The 18752-nt window shown below is 39.4% G+C and overlaps 1 pseudogene; it reads right to left on the reverse strand.

The window, feature by feature from the left end:
- Nucleotides 1-17910: 17910 nt before the first annotated feature.
- On the reverse strand, nucleotides 17911-18028 carry LOC138988074 (5S ribosomal RNA; annotated as a pseudogene).
- Between the last annotated feature and the right edge of the window lie 724 nt (nucleotides 18029-18752).

Consider the following 18752-nt stretch of genomic DNA (forward strand, 5'->3'; position numbering starts at 1 on the left):
TTTGTTTGTTTGTTTTTCCTCTGATGGGCAAGGCTGAGTGAGGTGTTAATCCTGTCTGCTGATTACTGGGCTTGTATTTTTGTTTTGTTCCTTGTTTAGATGAGGCGTCCTGCACAGGGTGCTACTGGTGGTTGGGTGATGCTGGGTCTTGTATTCCAGTGGTTTCCTTTGTGTGAATTCTCACTATTTGATACTCCCTAGGGTTAATTCTCTGGTAATCTAGGGTCTTGGAGTCAGCACTTCCACTCCAAAGGCTCAGGGCTCAATTTCTGGTCAAGAACAAAGATTCCACAAGTGGTTTATTATGGCATTAAGTGAGATTTCCGGTGGTCATATATGGATGTGAGAGTTGGACTGTGAAGAAAACTAAGCACTGAAGAATTGATGCTTTTGAAATGTGGTGTTGGAGAAGACTCTTGAGAGTCCCTTGGACTGCAAGGAGATCCAACCAGTCCATCCTAAAGGAGTGTTCATTGGAAGGACTGATGCTAAAGCTGAAACTCCAGTACTTTGGCCACCTCATTTGAAGAGTTGACTCATTGGAAAAGACTCATGCTGGGACAGATTGGGTACAGGAGGAGAAGGGGATGACAGAGGATGAGATGGCTGGATGGCATCACCAACTCCATGGACATGAGTTTGAGTAAACTCTGGGAGTTGGTGATGGACAGGGAGGCCTGGCATGCTGCGATTCATGGGGTCATAAACAGTTGGACACGACTGAGCTACTGAACTGAACTGAACTGAACTGAGATTAAAATAAACACTCCCAAACAAGAAACCAAGGATGAACCCCAGACAAATGTCAGTTACATAATCAGGCAAATAATAAATAAAATAATGGAATATACATATACACACATATAAGCAAAGTCAAAACAGTCCAACAAAAATAAAGTACAGTAGATTGACCCTGCGAACAAAGGAAACCAAAAATTATATTTTCCAGTTAAGAACAAAACTAACTAAAGCACAAACTGGAAAATAAAACTAAAGCAAATGACAAGTGAGGAATAAAGCAGTGAAAATAAAACTAACAAATATGTTGAGAGGAAAGGAAAGAAAGCAAAGAAAAAAATAATAGATATGCAAGTTAAATAGAGGTAGATGAAGATTTATATACATGAAAGATTAACTGCAAGGGGAAAATAGCAGTAGGAAAAGCAAACAAAGAAGAAATGTAGAAAAAATTATAGGTTTAAAAAATTAAAATTAAGTAAAGAGAAAAGAAAAAGGAAAACTCCACAGAACTGCAAAAGTCCACGGAAAGGCAGAGGTTTATAACAACAATAAAAAATGTGACTGAGAAAAGGAAAACAAAGCTCAAAACTTAAGTAGATTTTGTAGTGCCAATTAAATTGACAATTATAATGGGGAGGGGGAAGGAAAAAAAGAAAAAAACCCAAAAGAATCTACAGAACAAGTCAAAACATAAGAATGATAAATGTTTTTCTTGAGTCACTGTTGTTAGAGTCCTTTCCCTCTCTAGGAGTCACAGTCCACCTCACCTCCCTAGGATGCCCTCCAACACTGTGCTGATCTCCAGACCTACTGTGGGGGCAGGTCAGATTCTAACCTCATCCTATTCCTGTGTGTTCTTGCCACCAATGTCTACAGCTATCAGAACTAGTGTGTTTTCTTTTGTGGGAGCTCTAAATGTCCTTTTACATATTCCATAGGCATAGAGTCTGCTTAGTTGATCATGTGGATTTAATCTACAGCTTGTGGGAAGGTTTTGGATCTTCTTCCTTAGCCACACTGCCCCTGAGTTTCAGTTGTGGTTTTATTTCCACCTCTACATGTGAGTCATCCACTGGGGTTTGCTCCTGAGGCTGCCCTGGAGGACTTGGGTTTGCCGCTGTTAGGGCCAGGTGTGGGGGTGGTGCAGCTGTTTGGGTAGCAGGTGTTCTGGCAGCACCAGGTACTCAGGAGAGCTGGCGGCTAGGGCATTAGAAAATATAGTGCTCTGGAAGGGTATGGCAACCAGTATTGCCTAATACAGTCCAGTACTCTTGCCTGGAGAACCCACCTCCCTGGCAGAGGAGCCTGGCAGGCCACAGTATATAGGGTTGCAAAGAGCTGGACTCGATCAAAGCAACCCTGTGCTCATAGACACAAGACACTTTTTGCCTGTGGCAACTCTGCCCCAGTGAGAGTTGACCATGAGGGTGGCACAACTGCTTGGCTTGCAGGGACCCTGGCAGCGCAAAGTGTGCAGGGACAAGGACTGTCTGTCACAGGAGTTATGGCCCTATCAGAGTATTTTTACGAGCCTCTTGTAGCTGGTGATCAGAAGGCCTCTTTGATCAGTCTTTCTCTGTAGCTCCGCCAGTTCAGGCACTTAGAGGGCTCCCTTGCCTTCTCTGTTGTTCCACCCATCAAGCATTTAGAGGGACCCCTCTGGCTGGGGTCCTACTCCATAGATCAGTATGTCAAGCACTTAAAGAGGCACCCTGGGTGGGGTCCTACTCTGTAGTTCAGTGTGTCAGGCATTAGATGGGCCAGCCTCTCTGTTGTTTAGCTGCTGATGCTGGCATGCAGGGAGAGAGAGGCTATGGTGATGGCGCCACCCACTAAGTGTGACTCAGCAGTATCGCCTTGTTTGCATGGCTGCCTGGCTTTCCTCCACAGGCATTTCCCACCACAATCTCTTCCATCACATCCCCTCGATCCATCTCTCCATCTCTCTGCAGTCAACAGCAGCCCTCATCCTGGGATTGCTCCAAAATCCCTAAACTCCAGCTCCCAGCCGCTGCACCTTCCAGGGAACCTGTGTCCTTGTCTGTGGTATATTTGGTCTGATTCTCATTCCATTTAGGCTGCTACAGATCAGCTGTTTCACTCTCAGTCGTACATGTTTCTCCTCTGACTCAGACAATTGCCTCCATGTGGGGATCGGACTCCTGCTTCAGTTCCCCCACCCAAGGACAGGTCCAGTCCTACCAACACTCCTATCCTTCCCCCTAGTTCTTTCCTCCTACCGAGTTTTGCATGATTCTACATATTCTTTTCTGCCAGTCAGGTACTGCTGTCGGCTCTCAGCTGGTGTTCTGCATGCACTTCTGTGTCTGAAGGTGTATTCCTGATGTTTCCACTTCCACCTACTCCTCCACCATCTTGTTCTGTCAGCAATTTTTTTTTTTTTTTTTTAATTATTGGCTGGTTGGTCTTCAAATGTCAAGTTTTTGGATTAAGCACTCATGATTGTTTAGGCCAATCATATTTTTCAGTCTCAGCTTTAGGCTTTATTGATGTTACAAAAAAACAAAAAACAAAACTGAATATGTCTTATGACTGTCTTCTGGCCTTCTATAGAAAAGAAAACAGCACTCTTCATGTATTTGAGAGCACAGACATCTTCATATTTCTTTCTTTCTTTTTTAAAACTCTTTCATAACAAAGTAATAATCTATCCCTTGATAAGACTAACTGAACTGTTTCTCCTCTTTCTTCATAAAGTTTATTATTCTACACACCAAAAGAAAATACCCCATTAACTCAGTTTATCCAAAACATCTTTATAACTCCACTATTCCTAAAGTTAGTAACGTCGATGAAAATATTCTTAAGTGAGAATATCCATATTCCCTTACAGAGGATTTAGCGTTTAAAAGCAGAGTATTGTTGATTTTCTCAGAACATATCCTTTCACATTTTGTTCTCCAACTGAAATAGAAATTTCAGAAAAAATGCCCTTGGGTGACTTGGTTTCTGTCTCTAACATGAGTGTTCAAATATGAATAAAAGCTGAAATGTCATATCAGCTATAAGAAATAAACTGTTTTGAACCTGAAATGATACTTGAATTTTTTTCCCTCTTATTTAACTAAAAAATTAAGCTTAGAAAAATCTTCTAAAATATACAATCCAAAAAGATAAAATTAGACAAATACACATTTTATAATAACCCCAAATTAAAGAATATTTAAATATTAATTATCTATTAAAAGGTTTAAAATATTCTAATCAATGTAATAAAAAGTAGAATTCATTAATTTATATTGCTGAACATCTGTTCCTAGTTATAATAAAATTGGAGTGGTTTTAGAGTATATCTTCACTTTTTAGAGCATCTAAAATCAGACGCTTTGAAAAAATTTTAATGTATTAAGCTTGGTGGTAGATACCACAGTCTTGGAAAAAAATTCATTTTGTACTACATGTACTGTCAAAAACAAATGTTATTTAAAGATAAAATAAATATTTAGAAAAAATGAAATAAATTTGGCTTATATTAACACATGTGACAGTAGAGCCCATGAAATATCTTGTAATAACATGTCTACTGGTATATAAGCTTTCAAATTTTCCAAGTTTTATTTCCTATGTACCAAGTATTAGCAAAGTTTGGTGTATTAGACTCTACAAAAGCCTCCAAGTTATGTGGAATGAAAATCTAAGTGTAGTTTTCAAATCTGTTAAACTACATGCAAAATATTTCTGGATTTAAATAAATTTCTTTAAACCACCTTAAACAAGAAAAGCGTTCACTCATACAACATAGGATAATAATCCTATGATTAATCCAATAGAATGCCAACAGTGTGCTAACACTGTTCTAGGTGCTGGAAATGCAGTAGTAAACAAAACATCATTCATACTTGTATACATTATAATAAACATATTGCATACTAATGGGCTTCTCTTGTAGCTCAGTCAGTAAAGAATCTGCCTGCAGTGCAGGAGACCTGGGTTTGATCTCTGGGTTGGGAAGATCCCCTGGAGAAAGAAATGGCGACCCACTCCAGTATCCTTGCCTGGAAAATCTCATGGACACAGGAGCCTGGTGGGGTGCAGTCCATGGGGTCGCAAAGAGTTGGGCATGACTGAGTGACTAACACTAACACTTGTTGCATACTAACAGAAATAAAAAAGTCAATGTTCATCGCAGCACTGTTTATAATAGCCAAGACATGGAAACAACCTAGATGTCCATCAGCAGATGAATGGATAAGAAAGCTGTGGTACATATACACAATGGAGTATTACTCAGCCATTAAAAAGAATACATTTGAATCAGGTCTAATGAGGTGGATGAAACTGGAGCCTATTATACAGAGTGAAGTAAGCCAGACAGAAAAACACCAATATAGTATATTAACGCATATATATGTAATTTAGAAAGATGGTAACGATAACTGTGTATGCAAGACAGAAAAAAAGACAGATGTATAGAACAGTCTTTTGGACTCTGAGGGAGAGGGTGAGGGTCAGATGATTTGGGAGAATGGCATTGAAACATGTATAATATCATATATGAAACAAGTCGCCAGTGCAGGTTCAATGCATGATACTGGATGCTTGAGGCTGGTCCATTGGGATGACCCAGAGGGATGGTACGGGGAGGGAAGAGGGAGGGGGGTTCAAGATGGGGAACACGTGTATACCTGTGGCAGATTCATGTTGATGTATGGCAAAACCAATACACTATTGTAAAGTAATTAACCTCCAATTAAAATAAATAAATTTATTAAAAAAAAAAAAGCCAAGCAACTAATTTTATGTTAGCACATTATACCCAACCATGCAAATCTCTTGCTTATATCACCTTGTTCAATTTAGATTTAAATCATATATTCTCACTTTTCTATTTAGTGGAATCTACTTAGCCTTTAAATTCTAGTTCAAAGTTTGTTTCTTTGAAGCTTCCTTTTATACCACTTCCATCACTTCATATCTGTGTAAAATCAGTTACTTTTTCTGAATTCTAGTAGTAGCAACTGCATTATATATATGTTCACAATATTGCTTTATTATTAATTATATACTTGAATGTGAGCCTTTTAACAGGGCCATATCTTATTTGGTTTCATGGTTCTTACATATATGACTGTAGCCCACCAGGCTCCTCTGTCCATGGGATTCTCTAGGCAAGAATGTCCGTGGGTTGCCATTTCCTTCTTCAGGGGTCTTCCCAATCCAGGGATGGAACATGGGCCTCCTGCATTGCAGGCAGGTTGGCTTCCCTCATAACTCAGTTGGTAAAGAATCCACCTGCAATGCAGGAGACCTCAGTTCGATTCCTGGGTTGGGAAGATCTGCTGAAGAAGGGATAGGTTATCCACTCCAGTATTCTTGGGCTTTGCTTGTGGCTCAGCTGGTAAAGAATCCTCCTGCAATGTGGGAGGCCAACCTGGGTTCAATCCCTGGGTTGGGAAGATCCCCTGGAGAAGGGAAAGACTACCAACTCCAGTATTCTGGCCTGGAGAATTCCATGAACTGTATAGTCCATGGGGTCACAAAGAGTCGGACACGACTGAGCAACTTTTCCTTCTTTACCATCTGAGCCACCAGGAAATGGAAAAAGTGGATACAAAAATGAATGGAGTAATTTAGAAAGTCTTCATAGATAGCGTATCAAAAGAATAAAATGGTTCAATGAGGAACTAATATTCTATTAGACTCTAATTGCTGCCACAACAAATTACCACAAACTTATTAGCTTAAACATTAGGAATGTATTACCTTTCAGCTCTATAATTAGAAATCTGACATGAGTGCTACTGGGTTAAAGTCAAGGCAAGACTGCATTCCTTTCCATAAACTCTAGAGGATAACCTATTACCTTGCCTTTTCCAGATTCTTGAGGCTACCTGCACTTTGGCTTGTGATCTCTTTCCTCCATCTTCAAAGCCAGCAATATCTCATCTCTCTGACCTTTCCCTCTCTGTTCCCAGCCAAGAAAGTTTCTGCTTTCTTCTATTTTTCAAAAGTTAATGCTTTACTTCAAAACTATCCTTGAGTGAGTGAAGTCGTTCAGTCGTGTCTGACTCTTTGCGACCCCATGAACTGTAGCCTAACCAGGTTCCTCCGTCCATGGAATTTTCCAGGCAAGAATACTGGAGTAGGTTTCCATTTCCTTCTCCAGGAGATCTTCCTGACCCAGGGATTGGACCCAGGTCTCCTGCACTGTAGGCAGACGCTTTACCATCTGAGCCACCAGGGAATCAAAACTACCCTTAAGAATATGCAAAAAAATGACATCCAAATTAAAGTTCCAATCCCAAAGAAAGACAACACCAAAGAATGTTCAAACTAGTGCACAATTGCACTCATCTCACAAGCCAGCAAAGTAATGCTCAAAATTTTCCAAGCCAGGCTTCAACAGTACATGAACTGAGAACTTGCAGATATTCAAGCTGGATTTTAAAAAGGCAGAGGAATCAGAGATCAAATTACCAATATCCGTTGGATCATTGAAAAAGCAAAAGCAAGAGTTCCAGAAAAACATCTATTTCTGCTTCATTGACTATGCCAAAGCTTTTGACTGTGTGGATCAAAACAAACTGTGGAAAATTCTTAAAAAGATGGGAATACCAGAGCACCTTACCTGCCTCTTGAGAAACCTGTATGCAGGTCAAGAAGCAACAGTTAGAACTGGACATGGAACAACAGACTGATTCAAATAGGGAAAGGAGTACATCAAGGCTGTATATTGCCACCCTGCTTATTTAATTTATATGCAGAGTACATCATGTGAAATGCTGGACTGGATGAAGCACAAGCCAGAATCAAGATTGTCAGGAGAAATATCAGTAACTTCAGATATGCAGATGACACCACTCTTATGGCAGAAAGTGAAGAGGAACTAAAGAGCCTCTTAATGATAGTGAAAGAGGAGAGTGAGAAAGCTGGCTTATAACTCAACATTCAAAAAACAAAGATCATGATATCTGGTCCTATCACTTCATGGCAGATAGATGGGGTAACAATGGAAACAGTGAGAGATTTTATTTATTTATTTTTGGCTCCAAAATCACTGCAGATGGTGACTACAGCCATGAAATTAAAAGATGCTTCCTCTTTGGAAGAAAAGCTATGAACAAACTAGACAGCATATTAAAAAGCTGAGACATTACTTTGCTGACAAAGGTCCGTCTAATCAAAGCTATGGTTTTCCCAGTAGTCATATGAGTTGGACCATAAAGAAAGCTGAGCACCGAAGAATTGATGCTTTTGAACTGTGGTGTTGGAGAAGACTCTTGAGAACCCCTTGGACTGCAAGGAAATCAAACCAGTCAATCCTAAAGGAAATCAGTCCTGACTATTCATTGGAAGGACTGATGCTGAAGCTGAAGCTCCAATCCTTTGGCCACCTGATGCGAAGAACTGACTCACTGGAAAAGACCCTGATGCTGGGCAAGATAAAAGGCAGGAGGAGAAGGGGACAACAGAGGATGAGATGGTTTGATGGCATCATTGACTTGAATGACTTGAGTTTGAGCAAGCTCCGGCAGTAGGTGAAGCCTGGCATGCTGCAGTCCATGGGGTGGCAAAGAGTCAGACATGATAGTGAGACTGATCTGAACTGAACTGAACACTAATATCTGCTAAAATAAATATGAGGACCAATTATTAACTCAACAAATACATCTTAAGTATTTGCTTTATGTGTTACTTTGTGCTCGAATCCAGGAAAAGATACCAAGATTCCAACCTTAGATTTTTGAAGAGAACTAGGAAATCTATTTGTAATGCTACAATACAAGAAAGATTATAAATCCATTAAGCAAAAACAAAAGGCTCTGGAAGTTCAGAAGATGAAAATCTTTTATATCCTGAAGCTTTTTACTTACTATGTTTAATGACATTGCTGTATTTTCCACTAACTTACTGGCCTTTGTATTGTGTGTAAAGTGAATTTTTACATTTTTCATAAAGTTTTTCTTGATTTGCAAATTTCTCTGCTTTTAAAGATTTATGTGATTAATTTGGACAACGAGAGAAACCAGAAAAATCTCCCCATACCAAGGTCTTTAGTCTTCATCATATCTGCAAAATCCCCGTTGCATATAAGTTAAAATATTCACAGGTTCCTGAGATTAAGATGTGAACATCTTTGTTTGGGGTCGGGAGCATTATTGTGTCCATTACAATTAAGAACATAACAGTAGCTTGGCATGAGGATTGTAGTGACTGCTAGTAATATAGAAAAATGAAAAAGTGATCAGTAATAGAGCAAGTTGCAGTAGCTAAATTAAGACATTTAAGAAATGATATTTGGCAAAACTAATACAATTATGTAAAGTTTAAAAATAAAATTAGGAAAAAAATGAAAAAAAAAAGAAATGTATCTAGTGAAAATATTTTCTTCCTACTTGTTGAAGAATTGAATAAGTAAATAAGTGAATAAAAGGAAGTCAAGGAAAGTTACATAAAGACATAAGTAAGCAAAAAATTTTGACAGACTATTTAAAAGCCTAAAAGCATCAAAGCCAAAGCCAGGTTTTTCTGTGTGTGTGTGTGTATTTTGTTTGTTTGTTTTGTTTTTTGTAGAAATTAGTTTCAGAATTATAATTCTCTTTCAACTGAGAAGCAGCAAATATGAGGAGGAATTTCAGAACTCTGTTTTCTCCACCCCAAGTTCAGTTGCCAGGTATCTTATAAGTGTTCAATGTACCGAAAACAAGTAGATCTTTCGGAATTTCCCCCAAGAGGTCAAAGCACTGGTAGGGAAATTTTCCTGATGACCAAGCTGTGATTTCAGTGGCTCAGTTTTGTCCCATCATTTCTACTTACATCCCCAGGAGCCAGCCACAGTAATTCCTCACCATTTCGGTAAACACATCTCTCAACTTCTACTACTTGTCAATGACATCAACTTAATTTTATTGGAGATAGGGTCAGGAGCAAATATCCAAGAGGCTACCATCTTCTAAATCAGATAGAAAAATACCCACATTTGTTGTTGTCACCATCAATTATTTGAAGGACAGAAAGAGAAAAAAAATAGTATTTACCCTAGTTAATGTCAATAAGGAACAAAAATTGGAAAAAACGAGAGTGGTGAACTCTCAAGAAATTATTTCTTTAATATTAAGTTACTTTTTGAATGCTGGTCTTATTCAAGTTGAAAAGATGGTCTTCTGATTCTGGTTTTTAGTCTATTAATTTTGCTTTTCAACATATAACAAAATTCCCATGTAGACAATATGCTTATTCCTGTAAGAATGTGAGGTTTGCTTATTTCATAAATTAAGTAATTAGTTCATTTGTGCAAAACACAGTTACAAACCTTTGCTTTGTTATAGGAGCAGAGTTGTGTTATTCTGTTTCATAATATAATCAGAGGATTTCAGGGTAATACTGTGCTTTAAAAATTATCTAATTTAAGCCCACATTTTAGAGATAAGCAAACTGGAGGTATTTAGTGATTTGTCCAAGGTCACATAGCTAGTTGGTGGCAAATTAGGAAGTTAAACTTAGTTTAAATGTCAATAGTCTTTCTCCCAACTTCAGAATTTCTCCTTTTCTCTAGTAACATCAACATTTGTATTCACAGTGTTCCATAATATACATGTATTCTCTCTCCTAATTAATGGTAAAGGACCAGAACCCTACTGTCAGGTAACATCTGCCATGACGATATTTGCATTTCTAAAAGATCACTCTGACTTTGGAAACTAACGAAAGTAGGGGTTAGAAGAGGCAAAAGATAGTACACACAGGATGAATTTGCAGGGCAGGAATAGAGGCCCAGATGTAGAGGATGGACGTGGATACAGTAGGGAAAGGAGAGGGCGGGACAGATTGAAAGTGGCATTGATTATACACACACACACACACACATATATATATGTATATATATACTACCATGTGTAAAATAGATAGCTAGTGGAAACTTGCTGTACAACACTGTAATCTCAGCTCAGTGCTCTGTGATGACCTAGAGGGTAAGATGGAGGGAAGGGTGTGAGGGAAGCTCAAGAAGGATGGAATATAGGTGTATGTGTGTAGGGGGGATAGTAGCTCAGTCTTGTCCAACTCTGCATACTCACAGATTGTAAGCCTGCCAGGCTCCTCTATCCATAGAATTTCCCAGGCAAGAATACTGAAGTGGGTTGCCATTTCCTCCTCCAGGTGTTGTTCCTGACCCAGGGCTCAAACCTGTGTCTCCTGCATTGCAGGTAGATTATTTACCATCTAAGTCACAAGGGAGTCAGTAATATTGAAGAGGAAACGTTAGATTTTTACATAACCTCCTGCTCCTTCTGCCTCCATAACTCAGCTTGCTCCTTGCAAAGTCTGGATCATGTAGGTCACATAATCTCAGAAAGTGTGGACCTACAGTACTAGGAAGTGGAGCTTATCTCACTCACCCTTGTAACAGTTACCTTTGTAACTGCCCAGCCCCTGCAAACCTGCTTAATCATGCCTGTCCATGTAAAGGTCAGGCATTCCCCTTCCCATCTTGACTGCTGTTCCCGTGCACAAAAAAACCCTTAGTTTAAACCAGCCTATAAGCAGGTAGTGTTGCCCACTATAGTCTGTCTATAAAAACTCTGTAACACCTTTGTTAGGGGCTCAGAGCTTGGAGGGTTAACTCCTCTGGGACGGCTGGTGTAATAAACCTGTTTTCCAACTCTCTGAGTGTGGTGCTTGGATTCTCAATTACTGGTTTCTGCAACATTTCTGGAGGCTCCAGCAAGATTCCAACCACACCAGCCCCTTGAGCCACCAGAAAGGTGGCTTGGCCAGGCTGGAGCAAAGGAATCCTGAGATGAATGAGGAGGCGTGCCACCTGATGGTATTCCGGGTTCTCTTTCACACTGGTGTTCCAACTTTCTGGATGGCCGAATCCTGACTAGACTCTTTGGAGGAATGGACCAACCCACCAGGAGTGGCCACAGGATCAGGTAAGGTCCCAGGGCCAGTCTCCAGTCAGGTCCTACCCCAACGGGTAGAAGAGGAGACTGATCACCTCCTTGGAGCTCCCAGGAAGGGGCACCAGATAGAGAGAACTGGGGACTCAGGAGAAGGGAGGCATTGTGACTGATAACTTCCTTGGAGCTCCCAGGAAGGAGCATCAGATAGAGAGAACTGAGGACTCTGGAGAAGGGAGGCATTGTGATAGCCTCTGAATGATTGTGAGTGCATGATTGCTGATTGAACGGAGTGAGAGAAAGTTTTTTTTCTTTTTAGAAACTGCAAAACCAATTCTTTTTGCATATGCAATTAAAAACAACTAGCTTGTTAAAAGGCCTGTCAAGGAAAAAGGTTGAAGTTAACCTTTTCCATGTCCTTGAAATACACAGCCAACTTTGCCTGAGACCTCAGCCTTGGGCAAATTAGAACTTCAAGCAAAGAGAAAAAAAGGGGGGTAGTGGTCAAAGAGATATTTTAAATCGCAAACAGAAAACTGTAAGATCTCTGTCAGTCTGTCTGTCTGGATTTATGCATGTCTCAGTGTATGTCTTTTTTTTTTTTCCCCCTCTGATAATACTGTTGAAGTTGTAAATGAGTTCTAATTTAATTGGCCTAAAGAAAAGTAAGCACTTACAAATCAAACAATTCAAAATACAAGAAAAATTAACCTAAATAAATTTCAGATTCACATAAACTGGGAAAATTCAATATTAAGTATCTAGTATTAATGTTTGTTTGGTAATCTAGTAAGGAAGTAGGATGTAGGTTTTTAATAAAGAAGATATAAAAAAGAAAATTACATTTTATAAAAGGGAAAAAAAAAGTAGGTCTGACTTACAGGTAGCTGTTACAAAAAGTGATTACAAGGTTTGTGGAAAGAGATCCTAAAAAAAAGTTTTGTGCATGGTTAGGACTAAGTTTAAAATAAATATTATTAAGTTTACCTAAATGAGTTTAAAGTAAGCTAGTGCAAAATTTGGCCTTTCTCTCTGATAAGAGGACATACTTTCTTTAGATGTTGAACAGCTTTTAATAGTAGATTAAAGTTTCCTTACCTCTTAATCTGTTCTATATTTACCTTGAAATCTTTTGTCAAGTTTGGCTAAGTGAATAACTATTATTTCATAGTGACTTATATGATCCTACCTGACTGAGTGTTATAAACCCTTATGATATTTGTTGACAAATATTCCTAAGTAACTTGACTTCTAGCTAACTTTGGGATGCTTCAGAGGGCCCCTGAGACATCCCAAAGAGCTATTAAGCTACCTGGGTTCATTGGATTTGTTAAATGACATGGGAAGCACTGTTGAAGGGGTGACAAATCTTTTCAGGTTATACTGTATGGTTGGTGTTACTAATAAAGGTATCCTAAAATTGTGTGAAATTCATATAGATCTGATATGCCCTGATAAAATATGGTCAATTACAATTCTAGTTATCATATTAAAGAATTACATATCACAACAATGACCAGGTTTCTTTGTGAATTGCAATAGAATCAGATTTTAAACAGGTCTTCTATGGTTTTACTCTCACGCCTTTAGAATACTGCTAGTTCTTCAAAATTTATGGAAAAGACTTTCAAGATTAAGCAGATAAACAAATTTTGTTATTAACAGTAAGCTGGTACCAGACTGGAATTTAGTTCTCTCTGTCTAGAGAACAAAGTTTTCTTAGAATGCAGCTTTTAATAACAGATTATGAATTTCTTTGCCTTTAAGTGATTTATATTTGTTTTTAAAAACTTTTTGTTACTTTGGTAAGGTAAGTAAACATTATTTAAGATTATGGTATAAGTAGACAAAGCTCCTTCTGCTTATACAAAAAAATAACCCTTCATGGTTAGATTTTGCTATCTTGATATCCTTAAAACATGGCAATACTCTGCTCCTAAATCAAGAAATTAAAAATGGATAAACAACAGCTAAAAATCAGAGAGCCAGGGGTATGGGAAATCCAAGACAGCTGCTTGACTTTTCCCAGCTCCCTGACAGACTTCACTTTTATTTGATGGGTTAAAGCCTTCCCTGGCTACAGTGTTAATGCCCTTACAGTGAGTTCTCCAAAAAGGAAAAAAATAATGTTTCACTGAATATTACGTTCTAGTTTTGTTAATTAAGGTCTGTGCTTACTAAGACTCACTTATGAAATAGTTCCTTGTTATACTATATTGCTAAAAGGTTTAATTAAGTTATTAAAAAGGACACTCTAAGATTGTTTCTAAAGCTTATCTCAGTAACCAATCTTTGGGTAAAGGTCGAATGCTCCATGATGTACAACCAGGAGATGAATACTTGGCTATAACCATTTAACTGATTCAGATGACCTGGGGTATACTGGGCTATACCCAGTGAAAGTTCTGTATTTAAATTCTTGCTTGTGACCTTACTGATAACTGCTAGCTATATCATTTTCTATGTGTGTGTTAGTTGCTTAGTTGTGTCCAACTCTTTGGAACCCCATAGACCACAGCCCACCAGGCCCCTCTGTCCATGGGATTCTCCAGGCAAGAACACTAGAGTGGGTTGCCATTTCCTTCTCCAAAAGAAACCATAGAAAGAAAGAAAGTAAAGTCACTCAGTTATGTCCAACTCTTTGCAATCCCATGGACTGTAGCCTACCAGGCTCCTCCATCCATGGAATTTTCCAGGCAAGAGTACTGGAGTAGGTTGCCATTTCTTTCTCCACATTTTCTATGTAGCTTGTTTCAAAAGATTATTTCTTATGTTACCAAATGTGTGACTGAGCCTGTGATAAAATGCTGATATACAGTTCCATATGAGATCAATAATTATAATAATTAACTCTAGATATGGGAAGAGGCAACAAGAGGAAATATTTTCCTGGACCAGAGGCTAGTAAGACAGGCATGGTCCAGAGACTTCTGCTACTTACAAGGTGTGTTCTAGTGACAACACATTGAATGGCCTGTCAGTGGACTCTTTGTTAGACCTGGGAATGAGCCTTCCCAGCATCGTGGGACACAATGACCATGAAATGCCCCCAAAACATGGTCAAAGTGTGGCTACGCAGGGGCCCTGCTGACTGGAAGTTGACCCTTGCCAGCTGCCTCTACAAAGATAAAATCATGACCACTACAAGATGCTGACCTTCAACAACCCCTTGAAAGGAGTTCAGGGTGGAGACTAAAAATAAGGCACTCCATGCTCAGGGAAAAACCCAGAAAAACAGACCTTCAGATAGTCAGATGTTTTCAGGTAAAGATTTTTGAGTCCAAATTCTTGCATCTTCCCGTACCTAGAGAAACACTAATGTCATGGACCAATGTCTGGACCTGGTTCTCCTGGCTAGCACCTCAGCAGCTTTCCTACTTCTATTACTCTTTGGGCCGTATATCTTTAACTTTCTTGTTAAGTTTGTTTCTCCAAGTAGTAGTATGACAAGAATATTCCCCAGCCAACACCAACACAATGCTGGAACAAGCTGCCTTATCATTCTGTGAACTCTCATCTCTCTCGGAAAACGCACCCTGAGGTCCTCAGGCTATTCTCCCTTTGAAATCTTATACAGGAAACCACCCCCAGTGATAGAAAAGCTCAAGGTAGACCAACAATAACTAGCTGACCTGGAGATGTCCCCACACCTCCAAGCCCTGGAAAAAGTCTTCTGTCATATTGCCAGATAAACCTTAGAAAGGACGCCCATTCCTTTGGGCAATTGGATTCATCCCTATCATCCAGGAGATGCAGCATGGGTTAAAGATTGGGAAAGGAACCACTTCAGCCAGTTTAAACAGTCCCTCACACTGTCGTCCTGGCAACCTCTACTGCTGTTAAAGTTACAGGTGTCATCCCTTGGATCCACCACACCAGAGTCAAGAAGCAGCAGCTTCCTGTGATGAGGACACCTGGAAAGCAGTTCGGGACCCCAAAGACCTCCTCAAGGTCAGGTTCCAAAGACAATGGCCCTCACCCATGAAGGACGCTGAGCCCTTCTCTAGTCATTCGGAGGCTGACTAGTCAGTGCACGGCAGAAGCTTGAGGGTTCTTCAGCCTTGCTCCAGCCACATTCCGGCAGACGGCTGGTCAAAGCACGGCAGAAGCTTGAGGATCCGGCTATCGAAGTATCAGTGGATTTTCATTGTCAACCCTGGTCTCTATCCTTAATCGAAATTATTGCTGTGCTTTCCATTACAGGACCAACAAGACTCCCTGGCTGAGGTGGTTTTATAGAATAGGAGATGTCTAGATCTACTGACAGCTGAAAAGAGAGGACTACGCCCCTTCTTAAATGAAGAGTGCTGCTTGTATGTAAACCAATCAGAAATAGTCAGGGACATGGCGCAACAGCTAAGGGAACCAATCATAAAAAGGAGAGAGAAACGAGCTAATTCCTGGGGTAACTGGAACAATATCTGGAGCTGGGCATCTTGGCTTCTCGATTTAACAGGGCCTCTCCTCATGCTCTTTGCAGTGCTCTTGTTTGGCCCTTGTATTCTCAATGCAATTACCCAGTTTATAACCTCTCAGATTGAATCCATAAAGTTACAAATGGTAATAGCTCAATATAGCCCCCTAAATGATGGGGAGCTCTGAATGTCCTACAAAAACATGAGATGATGCTTTCTACAATGAATAATAGAAGCATCAAGAGGGGCGAATGAAGAGGAAAAGTTAAAATTTTACATAACCTCCTGCTCCTTCTGCCTCCATGACTCAGCTTGCTCCTTGCAAAGTCTGGATCATGTAGGTCATGTAGTCTCAGAAAGTGCGGACTTACACTGGAGCTGGAGCTGGAACTGGAGCTTATCTCACTCACCCTTGCCCTGCTCTTTGCAACTGCCCAGCCCCTGCAAACCTGCTTATCATGCCTGTCCATGTAAAGGTCAGGCATTCCCCTTCCCATCTTGACTGCTGTTCCCGTGCACAAAAACCCCTTAGTTTAAACCAGCCTATTAGCAGCTAGTCTTGCCCACTATAGTCTGTCTATTAAAACTCTGTAACCCCTTTGTTCGAGGCTGAGCTTGGAGTGTTAACTCCTCTGGGCCCACCAGCATAATAAACCTGAGTTCTCTGACTCTCCGAGTGTGGTGCTTGGCTGCTCAATTACTGGTTTCTGCAACTATATATATATATATATGCTTATAGCTGATTCACGTTGTTGTACAGAAGAAACCAATACAACACCGTGAAGCAATTATCCTCCAATTAAAAAGTTTTTAAATTTTTAAAAGTTAAAAAAAAAAGTAGATTGCTGTAGTATAGGTGGGAGATGGCGATAATTTTATTTAGAAAAGTGTCCATATATGGCAAAACTAATACCAAAAAAAAATAAAATAAAATAATAAAAAGAAAAGTGTCCATATAGAAGCACAGAAGATGATTCTAAATCAGTTAAAGTTAATATGATATGTTGATGGAATAGTTATGAAGAAAGAGAGAGAAGGGGTGATAAAAATAATTTCCAGAATTTTGGATTACACAACTGGAAATATGACAATATTATTTGCTGAGAAAGGAAATATTAGAGGAGAACCAAAGTATTAAGCAAACTTTGGTAAGTTATGATACGGTTGGACAATTCCCCTACTTTAGTAACTTTCATAAAAAAAAAGTTTAGCTTCTTCTTCATCATTAGAAAAGCAGACTATGGAGTTAGACCTTCAGATTATGAATCCCAGCTACTACACTTACTAAATGTATATCCATGGAAAGTTACAAAGTCACTCCCTCTCAGTTTCCTCATTTGCTGAATGAGGATTTTCAGATGAAGGAAAAATTGTAATTTCTTCCTACAGTTGTAAGAACTATATGCTGCTGCTGCTAAGTCGCTTCAGTCGTTTCCAACTTTGTGTGACCCCATAGACGGCAGCTCACCAGGCTCCCCTGTTTCTGGGATTCTCCAGGCAAGAACATGGAGTGGGTTGCCATTTCCTTCTCCAAGAACTATATATCTACTTACATTTTTTTCAAGCAAGATGACACAAAGCAAGATTTCAATAAATGTTAACTAATATTATTATATTTCTATTCTCATTCTAGTGAAGAGGAAATTGAAGTATGAAAGTAAAAGTATTGTTAGTCGCTCAGTCGTGCTGGACTCTTTGTGACTCCATGGACTGCAGCCCAGCAGGCTCCTCTGCCCATGAGATTTTCCAGGCAAAGATATTGGAGTGAGTTGCCATTTCCTTCTCCAGGGGGATCTTCCAGGCTCAGGGATCAAACCCTGGTCTCCTGCACTGCAGGCAGGTTCTTTACTGACTGAGCTAAGAGGAAAGCCCAAAGGAGAGGGGAGGCAAAAAGCCTACAGCACCTTGTATTGCCAGGTGGTCTCCCATCAAGTACTAATCAGGCCCAACCCTGCTTAGCTTCCAAGATCAGACGAGGTCCACTGCGTTCAGGGTAGTATGGCCATAGACTAGAGTGGCTATCTGTTCCCTTCTCCAGGGGATCTTCCCAATCCAGGGATCAAACACAGGTCTTCCACATTGCAGGTGAATTCTTTACCAGCTGAGCCAGGAGGGAAGCCCAATAGAAGTATAAGAAGTTTAAATCACCTGTCCAAGATAGCACAAATAGTTACAGAGCAGTCATACTGATTTCACATTCAATATTCTTAATACAAAATGTTAGTATTTCTAATAATATTTTAAAAGTTTTTATGGTAAAAATAAACTCTAATTGCATTAACTAAAAACATATTTTTAGCCTGGATTTTGGAATCTGGTAGATTTCCTATGAAAATTCAGGGATATTTCTTGACTATCCCTTTAACTATTTCCATGATTCTCTTCCTGATCATGTTGAAACACTGTCAAAAATGACAAATAATGATTCTTGCAGAAGCAAATGGGACTTTATGACATCACACTTTGAAGAGCGAACAAATCTGTAATCTTATCTTTTTTGACAGTTATAAAGGACATTTCAGAAACTAATTGTATCTCCTATGATTTTAAGAGGGTTAGCATACAACTAGAGAAAAAAATTTTCTTAAAAATCTTTTCTCTAGGGAAAATAGTCTAAAATATATTGTTCTTAATTCACACATACTGTCAACTTTTCCTTCAGATTCAACATCCATTATTATAAAAATGTCATTTTATACTACTCAAAGATGGAATATCTTGTTATATGTATCAG

The sequence above is a fragment of the Bos mutus genome, chromosome 5, assembly GCF_027580195.1.
Source record: "Bos mutus isolate GX-2022 chromosome 5, NWIPB_WYAK_1.1, whole genome shotgun sequence".
In the NCBI taxonomy this organism is placed as follows: domain Eukaryota; kingdom Metazoa; phylum Chordata; class Mammalia; order Artiodactyla; family Bovidae; genus Bos; species Bos mutus.